We start from the raw sequence: 10,607 nt of genomic DNA on the forward strand, positions 1-10,607 counted from the left end.
ACAGTTTTGTGTCTCTACAGGATTTTGTTAAGTTGTGTGTTTCCCTGTCTTGTTGTACCTGATTAGTTCCAGTTGTTTAACTGAACTTCTCAGAAGAACCAACTCGAGGGATTAATAAAGTTCTCTCTCTGTTTCTCCTCTTTAGCCTCGTTACAAACACTACAGCTAACAGTGGATTTTCCTGTTTTAGCTCAGCCAGCAAACAAAGCAGAACCACTTCCTGCTGAAGACACAGAGAGTGAAAGTTTTTAAATAAACTCATTGCTGCAGCAAAGAGCAGCACAACAGTGAGACAGATTTTTAGCTTCAGTGTTTTTATTCTCCACTAAGTCATTGCTTCTGTCACTAATTAGCTAACATGAACCAATCTTTGTCTATTAGCAACAAACCAACTCAAAGAGTTCATGTTACTAACAGCTCACCTCTCTGCAGCAGACACTTTAAAATAAATGATGACATCTTTAGACCGGTCACTCTTACAGGACACAGAGCTGGGTGGAGGTCCAGGTTGGTTCCTGTGAATAATGATGGAGCAGTGATGTGAGTGCTGAGCTGTGACATGGAGAAGAGTCATGGACAGTTAGAGATGGTCATCTCACCTCTGAGCTTTGGTCTGGCTCTCATGTTCCCCACACAGAGTGCTTTTAGAGGGAGGGACTCCCTCCTCTCTGTCCTCACACTGATCCATGCTGCTCAATTCACATCAGCTCACACACACTTTCTACCTTCACCTGCAGAGGAAACACAAATCATTCATGTGCACATCAACTGAGAGCTGCAGAGGTCGTGTCTGATGTGTTGGACTAACATCCATCTGAGACGCAGCTTTCATCAGTTCACCACAGAAAGTGTCACAGAGCCGAGTTCAGCCTCCAAATCCTCCATTACTGTAGTCCTACAAAGGTCAAACATGGCTGCAGAGAGCAGCTTTATGTCAGTAACAATGTCCAGGACCAAGCTGACTGCTTACAGAGTTCATACTCTGACTGCTAGCTGCTCTGCTAGCTAAGCTAACTCATGTTAATGCTGCTCAGAAAATGTAAATAAAACATTAAAGAGTGAAAAGTAAAGCTTGGAGTCACAGGATGATGCTGATATAAGCAAACAGAGCACTGAGTTCTTCATCATTGTTACAGTTCCTTTGTTTTTAAGCCACAGAAAAAATCTTGAGGAAAAATAATTAAATGTTGATCAATCTGTTTATCTGTAAGACAAAACGTAGCTTAGTTTGTGGAAAGCTGCATGAAGCTGACAGCGTGACATTTGTCTCAAAACTGCACGTGTGATGGAGCCAGATGTAAATCTGTGGATCATATGGTACCCAGTAAATTACTCTAGAGACCAGTTTGTCTGTTAATGAGCTGAGATCTTTTATTGGGACTCTTCATCCAAGAGAAACCCTCCCTGTCACCTGTATCCATGGTTACAGAATAACTGAAATGTTTTTTTTCTCTTAAAAACAAAGCGACAGCAGAGCGAGCAGAGAAAGAAACAACAGAGCAAATATTCACATCATATTTCCTTTTTTCGGCAGAAACATCTGTTTCCACGTCACGTACAGCGGCCTCACTCAGAGCTCAGGGCGGGTCAGCGTCTTAGTCCAGCTGTGAGTCCGTTACCGTGAACTATGGAGCGGCAGATTTGTGCTGAACTAAGCTGCTCACAGCTGATGTTAGCCAGGAAAACATTAAACACTGCTAACGTTACCTTAACACGGAGCTTCACACGGAGACGATCAGCGTCAAAGTTCAGGAGAGAAAAACTTCGGGAAGGAAAAACCAGGGAAGGGCTTGTGGGACAGAGGGTCCACAATCCCACAGCCACAAACATTCTGACCAATCACAGCGCTCCGTTTCACTCCGCTTTTGTTACGTCCCCTCCGCTTTTCCACAGCAGTAAACTGCTTGTCAGTAACAGAGAGGATGGAGTCAGTGAACGCAGCACATTTTCTATTGAACGTAGAAAAACACAGAATAGATTAGTTTGAGTGAATGGACAGCACATGTTAGTCTGCACAGACCATAATAATACTGACAGGCGGCTGTTTGTTCAGAGATGATTTATTTCTGCTCATTTTCCTGTTTGAAACACAAACATCTGTCAACACTTTGTTTCAGCTCCACATTCATCCAAACATCCAAAGTTCTCTCCTGACAGTCAAACATCCATGATGAGATCATGGTCGAGTGTGAGGTACTAAACTTCTACTGTAACACTTTACCTTCATCTGATGTATGAACATCAGCAGGATTCTAATGCAGGACTTTTACTGCAGTAAATACTCTGAATACTACAGACAGGCTGATCCAACAGCAGCAATAAACCTGAAAATACATGAAACTAACATTAAAGCAGCGTTTCATCCTCACTGTGTGTTTGACCACACTGATCCAGGATCAGATTCATGTTCCTGACCTGACAGTTTACCTGTACACTTATGATGCATTCAGGGTCCCGCAGCAGACTGTTGGCTCTACAACGGGGGTTTTATCCTTCAGTGACTGCAAAAATAAAACCTGCTGCCACCAAAGTCCATTGAAAAATCTGTAAATTTAAGAATAAAGTCTAATATCCCAAAAACTACAATACTATCATAAAATACACATCATAAATCTTAGTTTACACTCATGAATCATGCTTCATCAACATGGAGCTCTGAGTGTTTATTAGACAATCATTGTGTGAAAGAGGCTCTAACACAGCTGAGTGCTGAAAGTTCATGTGATATCCATGTGTTGCTGCTCTGGACGGTGCCCTGCAGAAGCTGCTGTGCTGCTGATACAATCTCAAAAAAAGTTTCCTGGTACTTTTTTCTTTGCTGTTATTTATATTAATTATGTCCATTATAATGATGAGCCTTTGATATTAACAAGCACTTCTTCATTGTCACAGAGAGGGAAACGTTGTATTTTCTTGCTGCACTTCCTCACAGTAAAGATATTTGTACCGCACTCCTGCAAAGAAGATTCTGTAGGTGAACTGTTGATGGGACAAAAAAAAAAGTTTCACTTTCCAAATGTTGTACAGGGAAGGTGTGGTTGCTTCTTAGACTATCATGACCTGGATGACTGAGAACCTACACAGACACGCTCTGAAGGAAGGGCTCCATGCTTACTGTACTGATTTAACTCTGCTTATTGTCATCTAGCAAAGTTTGGTTTAATGTGTCTCTATTGACAACACAAAGCATTTTTTTTTACTATTTATAGAATAATAATAATAATAATAATAATAATACGTATGTGTTAGTCCCTGTAGGGAAATTACTCCTCTGCATTTAACCCATTCACCCAGTGAAGCAGTGGGCAGCCACCAATGCAGCGCCCAGGGAGCAGAGTGTAGGGACGGGTACCTCAGGGTAGTTCAGTGGAATTGAATCCCCGACCTTCCAATCATGGGGCACACAGCTGCATCCAGTTAGAGAGGAAACTGTGTAATGCAATGATGATGTTCCTGCGTCATGTTGTTGCTCCTCCTCCACATGCTTACCTGCCACAGTTTAACTCCGCCTCTCAGACAGTCATGTCACCTGATCTGCATGTTTTGCTGTACGATGATGTCATCTTGATGTTGACTAGGAGAAAAACTAGTTTTGTCCTGCAGATGGCGCTCTTGCACCGTGTTCAGAGAGCCGACACTTTGATGATGCTGGTCTACTCAACTTACTTTAGCCTGGGTTGGACTCTATATGAGCAGCTTCCACTCTGGTTTCACTGTTAAACACACAAGTTTGATTTCACTTGTAAAAGCTGAAAAATATTTTATTGCAAAATTGTTTGTTGGTACATTTTTGAGGGTCAAATATCTTGTTTGATTTGAGGAATGAACTGTTAAGGTGGAAACAATGAACCAGGTTAAAATACTTTAAATCAGTGCAGATGTATAATGTAATTTAACATGTTGATAATGGTTGTAGTGAGCTTGTAGTGTAAATGTGATTAAATGTGACATTAATGGTGACGCTGCATAAACCTGATAAAACAGTTCTATTAGTGGGTCTGTGTGATCAGCATCAGTGGGTTAAGGTGAGGCCTTGACTAGTAGAACGTCATGTTGGTGTCTGACAACACATGAGCCAACATCAGACTCCGAGCGCTACGATGCTAAAGATCAGAAGATCCAGTGTGACATCATCGTTACCTGGCAACAGCAGCCCTCATCTGACTTTATTGGAGGATATTTACACCAGCAACACTGTTTAGTTTGATATGACGGATTAACAACATGCTGTGATATCCAGTTCATCTGTAATAGATACTGGATCTAATCAGTCAGCAGATATTTGATCAGCTTATTTATAACTATACTAGAAACAAACACAACTGTGTTGGTGATTGATGCAAACTTGCATATCAGCCTTTGAAGGTTTTGTAGTATTGAGAACAAAGAGGTTGTGTTAGGGCTGAAAAGCCCGACTTGTTCTCCTCTGCAGGTCATCAAATGCACCACAGAAGTTTGTATTTGCACAGCCTGTATATGTTTGATGGCTTTATTATTCTCTGTTCAAAGACAATAAATGTGGAAAATGTCTCATGTAGTATCAGCTTCATTTAAAATGACTGCAAACATTTAGAGAACATGTGCTGCTGTTTGTCCTACATTTCAACACTGAATGAACCCTGAAAACGTGATGGCAGGTGGCAGATTGGAGTCCACATGAAATATCGGCTGTATGAAGACTGGAAAATATAGATGATACAAACATGCAGCCAAACATTTGTGGACATGGATAAACTCTCTGATCCAAAAAGCAGGAAGTGACACAGCTAGAAAATGAAAGTGTGTAACAGCTGAAGTCAAATGTAATGCAGAGTTGAATCTGCACTTGGATCCATGTGTGAAAGGTCCACATGTAGGGATCACATGAGTCCTGATGTTTGTCAGTGCAGCTTGATAACTCCATCTACTGTGGGCTACATATACTGGGCTGGTAGCTCCATAGTGTTGCAAAGAAACTATTCAATGTGCAAAGTTTAAAATCAGAGGCTCTTCTAACACAGGAGCCATGTTGAGTTTAGATCACAGCGACCACCGGCAGTCTGAAATGGAATGAAGCCCATTGACAGCCAGCAGGTCTAAACAGGAACGCAGCCATTTGTATGCGTGGCAATGATGTGGCTGCAGCTGACACAGGATTGGTTCAAACTAAACATCATTTCACAGAGTTCACAAATAAACTCACGTTTTTATCTTTGAAGATCATCATAAAGTAGAATTGATGGTCCAGCAGACAACAGCAGGAGGTTTGAGCCCTTCTGATGCAGCAGAAACAGGATTTGGAGGAAGATGTTAATAGATTAGAAAGAATTGTACACTGTGAATCAATGCAAGTCTTTCTAGATAGACAGATCTTTAATAATCCCTCAGGTAGGTTCCTCTGGGACAGTCACAGATAGAGACACCAATTCTGACGTCCTTTGAAAGTTTTCATCACTCGTCATGTACACAGATGTTAATTCTACATATTCCTAGTACTGAACTCTAAATCAATATGAAGAAAATGCTCCTACTAATCTGCATATATGTTGATATCAAATCCTTTTCCAGCACATGGATAAATCTCTATAAATCTTTCAGTCTGATCAGAATGGGCACAGTGTTGTTATTGCAGCACTCCCTGATGTTTGAAAAGCTAAATGTCCATTTTAAAGTGGTCGTGTGTAGGATTGTGTTTCCTTCCTTTGTGCAGTTCTTACAGTAAACATGTTTGAATGTTTCCTGTTCCCCTGATGCTTCTTCCTGTTGGATAAAGTTGGTTTGAATAACATGTTCTTATAGGTTTCAATGAACTTCAAACTGTGATCCACTTACAAAACTGTCTCATTTTATTGGAACGATCCACATTTGCATCCATTCACGGTACATTTGACATCTGAACACGTTTGTACACATGATGAAAGGACAGATGGTGTTTGTGTGTCCTTCTTAAACTTAGTGTGAATGTTTCATCATGTAGAACTACTTAGAACAAAGTCTTTGGGAACATTTGGAGAACACGTTTAGGAAAGTAACATCCTGGTAGAACATTTTCTTAAAGCAAAGCAGAGCTGCAACATGACTGTGAGGATTCACAATAATAAAGTCACAATACTTTATTATTATGAAGACTAAAGTGCACCTTAATGCTGCCAATGAATACACATGTTCTTTGTGAAAGCATGAGCACAGCTGACATGCACCACACTGACCCCACTCGCCCCATTTCTTCATCCACTTCTTGCTCTTGTGCTTGAAATGAGACGCAGACGCAGCAAAAGTCAGAGGCTCTAAAATCCACAAAAAGGGGGCTTGTTAGATCAGGATATTGATGTGATCCATAGAAAACATGGATAATACACCACTTTATTTGAAGTCATCTGTAGCACTGCCTCAGGATGTTTCCACAGACTCCTCTGTGCACCTAAAGGAAAGGTCAAAGGTCAGCAGCACATGTAGTTGGGACAATTCTTCATTTACAAACAACAGTCGCACAAACTACACAATTATTTTCCTCCAATTAGGACTTTTCACTTGCAGAAATGGTCCTGTGTGATTTCTAGGCTGTGATATAAAAACTAGTTCCTAATGGCAGCGATTCACTCAGTAAACATGTGTTTCCTTCACCAACCTCACACACAGATCCAATAAGATCAGGAAGTGGGCAGTATAGTACAATATGTGTTATTTTGTACTGTGCTGCCCAAACTAAAGATCTGCTGAAGTGTTGGAAATGATTCAGATGTTTATTTTGGACGATACAGCAGAAGATCAGACATGAAAGTGGAGATAACACAGAAGACCTGCAGCAAAGGGTCAGAGGTCAGACTGGGCCACTGGATTCAACAATGAGCCAATGATCATCAAGTAGTGACTAAAGCAGAGCCCTGACGTTCTGACATTTATCACACAGTTAGAACAAATGTCTGCTGATGACTTCATCTCATGAAATGACTGATAGATGTCAATTCATTGATCAGCTGAGCTGCTGATCTTCATCGTGCACAGAAACATTCAGCTTGTTTCAATCAGTAAATAACTCCCACTACTCTCAGTTTGAACTGTTCCCACTCAAAATGCTGTCAGAACAATGATCATTGTAGAACTTCACAAACATCACGTGTTGTTTTCCACATGTAAGATCAGCAAACATACAGAAACTTCCTGTTGCCACACACGGCCTCTAAATCTCTTCCACGCTTTCTGTCTGAAGTCCACTCTCTGTGTCGGATCCACAGGAAACAACAAGATCTTATTAACATGGTTTTCAATGTGTCTCCTTCCAAAACGTCCAACCAATGAACAAATGTGTATATTTGTGGAGGCCGAACAAAAGCATGACACATTTGTCTGTTTCTATAAACTGGTGTCAAACACAAATATGAAGAGTTTCATTGACAGACTCCAAAATGCCCCCGCAGTGAATCACAGGGAAATCCTACAGTGTGCAGAGAATCTTAATGGCTCCAACATCAACACATCCACAATGTTGGATCCAGTTCTACCTCACAGAGTTACTAAGACACACCCTCTGCCACCATCACAACAGCTCCACCTGCTTCACCTGCCTCCTCAGCCTCTGTACACCTGAAGAGAAAAGAAAGGCTCCAAAAGCTCAAATCTACAAAGGATTCATGAAGTTTCATCCAACAATAACATGTTTGCCTTCCACAGTGTGCTGTTAGACACCACTGTACCTCTGCCATTTCAAAAAGAGCAGCTTGGGAACATTTTGGCTCCAAACACTTTGTGTTTAAGTTCCTAATCTTTGTTTTCTTTGTGAACAACATCTGGAGCTTTTTGACTCATAGAAACATCATTTTGTTCTTTAGATGACAGCAGATTGGGACTGAATAATCAATCACTATCAAATCAATAAAGATGCTGATTTTACAGGAACTTTGTTGGAGAAGCTGTAAAGACATGAAACTGGTGGAGATCCCAAACCAGTTGATAGTGCTGATTATTCCAAATAAAGCTGTTTTCCATTTGAGATGAAATGACTTTCTGTCCTGATATATAATAAAGATGTGAGTTGTTTTTGAGCCCCTGTATTAAAAGTAGATCCAGTTTAAAGTCAGCTTGAGTTTGATGTCTTTATGTCAAAGCTGCTCATGATGTTGAGCTGCTGATGGAATAAAAACAGGTAAAAATCTGCCTCAATATAAAAGCATGTAGTCCAGACTTAAATGTAGCCTATTGTTAGCTGAGGTCCACACACAGTGTTTGACAGTGTAAACTGTGTGAAAGGGCTGCTGGTGGAGCTCACTAGGATGAGCAGGTGACCATGTGCCACGAGGTGGAGAGCAGCTGGCCTGGCTTTGATTCTGACCACGCCCCCTTTCTCTCTCCCTCTTCTTTGCTGTCACTTATCTTCACTGCTCTGTCCAATAAAGCTGAAAAAGGCCCCAAATCAAAGAAATCTGCTGCAGCCTCTGAAATGTCTTCTGTTTCCTTCCGACGGCTTTTTCACCGTCAGCCCATCAGACAGTCCAGCAGCATTTATGATGATGTCATGATGTTGAAGAGACTGCTATGGTGGCCTCCCATGACCCCCAGCCTCATCTACACTGAGATGCAGACATTTGAAAACATTCAGCAGACGACTGAATAATAGTCCAACACAACAGTCTGTGTACAGACACACACTGAGCTTTCATAGAGTCAAAGGAGTCAATCAAACACAGCTAGTTGAGTCATTTCTTGTGTGAGTCTAAAGTGAATCTAGTATTTGAAAGTCCACTTCCTGTATTTGTTGTTGAAGACTTCTTCAGCTTCTTCTCAAGGACATCAGCTGCTTGTTTGGCAGCAGAGGCAGTTAAGAAGCTTCCTGAAAAACACTGAACAGTGAGTTCACTGTGGCATATGACAAATTCAGCTTTCTATGTGCAAATGTGTCTGTGTCAACCTTTCAAATGCTGTTGAATCCAAAACATCAGCGGCTCCTTGGCTGCTCACTTCATGCACTTCTGTCTTTGTGACAGTCCAATGACATCACAGCTGTTTCCACCCCCAGTGTCTCAGGACTGGACACCTTTAAACATGTGGAGGATCAAACAGCCGTCCAGCTAAACATACATGAAACTATCAAAGCTGACAATCATTCCAATAACATCTAATGGTACATATATATAGACACAGGACTACAAGGAAATGGCTCTCAGCATCTGGCTGTGGGAACAAATGAGTCCCTGTTTGTCTTCAAATTGTGTGCATGTTTTAGACGTGTGTCACATGTAGAAACACAAAAATCCCACAATGACACAAAGATGTGTTTGACACAACTGTGCAGCTGTAAGTTGTTTCTAATGATTCATTGAAGCTCTTCTAACATTCTGGAGACAATCAGTCCATGAATCTGTTCAACACCACAACAATTTGACTTCAATGTGAACGTTTGCCATTAAATAACCTTCTTCATCCAGCTGACAGCATCCTTCATTCTATGATATGAACAGTTCCTCCTGTTGATGACAAACCTCTGACATGATCTGCTTGAGGAGCTTTTTCATGTGAAGCTCTCTGAGCTCAGGGCTAAGTTGCTGTGTTTCATCTTTAAGAGCTGCTGCCTCCTCGCCGGACTTGTTCTTCTTCTCCTAATGACACCATTTCTGCTTCAGATCTTTCACTGGGCCTAAAACAGATGAAGAGTAGATCTACTGCTGTTCACTGTTTGTGTCAATATGGAGAAATATGAAAGACAAACACAGCACATACAGAGAAATGTAGACAGAATGTGCAGCCAGTGCAGTAAATGGTCTAAATATCAGCTCTTTAGAAAATGATCCTGATGAACATGAAACTAACATCCAATGAGAAACACAGCTTCCTGTTTCATGTCCAATAACAATAAATGAAGAGCTAATAAAGAGCTATTCTATTGTAAAATGCTGAGATGATTATTAGACAGAACCCAGCCAGACAGAACCTCAAGAATCTGGGGAGGGGGACAAAAGGAAATTCCTTTCATCACAGAGTTAAACAATGTAGAGATGGTAAGCATAAAAATGACAACATTTAACAATTCACTTTAACAGTCACTTTGAGTGTAAACAGGAAACAAACTGCATCATTTGTGCTTCTTGCACCAGGATCCTCCTCGTCTCTCCCACAGCAGGAAGTTCAGCTCTGCTCTCATGAAGCAGCAGGAAGATGTGAGGCTCAGAGTGAGGACTGAGTACAGACTGATGGCACACTCAGCCTTTTGCCACTGCATGCACAGCTGTGAGTCATGTGACACTCGTGCACTCGTGTTGATCACACCTCTCATTGCAGATAAGTGAACTCTCCCAGGGGCAACGATCACACACAGTGGTGTGTAACAGTCTTTTCACTCAGTCATTTCTTACTGTTTTTATCACACAAATGTTCCTGTTAGACAAAGATAACACAAGTAAATAAATGATGATGTCATTGATTAAGGCACAAAGGTGATCCCAGCCTACCTGAGCTGTGTGCAAAAATAACTGCCCCTCTGCTTCAATCATGAATGAACTGTGATGAAGCACATTTGTTTCTAAAGCTGAGTTCAGTTTGACAAACACACTCAGCCTGATTACTAGAAGACCTGTTGGATCAACAGACTCATCAACTTCTACAGAACCCGTGTGAGAAAGTGAACAGGCTGAAAG

Source organism: Oreochromis niloticus, linkage group LG3, assembly GCF_001858045.2.
Source record: "Oreochromis niloticus isolate F11D_XX linkage group LG3, O_niloticus_UMD_NMBU, whole genome shotgun sequence".
Lineage (NCBI taxonomy): Eukaryota > Metazoa > Chordata > Actinopteri > Cichliformes > Cichlidae > Oreochromis > Oreochromis niloticus.